Raw genomic sequence first — 479 nt, 5'->3', positions numbered from 1 at the left:
CTGCAGAAAAGGAAGAGAACATATTGAAGACTGATTGCTCAGGGGTCTGTCAGCTCACTACAAGGGAATTACATTCCAAACACCTGCCCAGTTGTAAAAAGATTAGCTGTTTGGAGAGCAAGAGCCCAGTTTTCAGCACTGCCAGTTTGACTATCCAAACGCAAATCCTGGATGTGCCTACGCCTTCCAAAGATATTCCTGTGTTTTCATATGATACACACTGAAGAAATTTATTAAGTATAATTTATTAAGATTATAATCAAACATGCATATAAACACATTTAGCCTTTTAACAGGTCGGCTGCTGGCAATCTAGTGAAAAAGCCCCTGTAAGTTGACTTTCAATTCTTAGATACTGGTGCTTGAGAAGTTTTATAACCCAGGCCACTTCCACTGCTTTAGGCCGTAGCAGATCAGATAGCCATTTAGGAGCCTCGCATGTGGCTCTAGAGGCGTTGTTCAGTGATTAGACAAAGAAA

At 40.9% G+C, this 479-nt stretch overlaps 1 protein-coding gene across 3 annotated transcripts in view; it reads right to left on the bottom strand.

The window, feature by feature from the left end:
- Window positions 1-479, bottom strand: part of GNAL (G protein subunit alpha L) — a 330,636-nt gene that overhangs the window by 5,777 nt on the left and 324,380 nt on the right. The gene's annotated exons all lie outside the window — the stretch shown is intronic.

This window comes from Natator depressus, chromosome 2 (assembly GCF_965152275.1).
Source record: "Natator depressus isolate rNatDep1 chromosome 2, rNatDep2.hap1, whole genome shotgun sequence".
NCBI lineage: Eukaryota > Metazoa > Chordata > Testudines > Cheloniidae > Natator > Natator depressus.
Note: the sequence above shows the minus strand (reverse complement) of the source record. Positions and strands in the feature narration are given on the sequence as shown.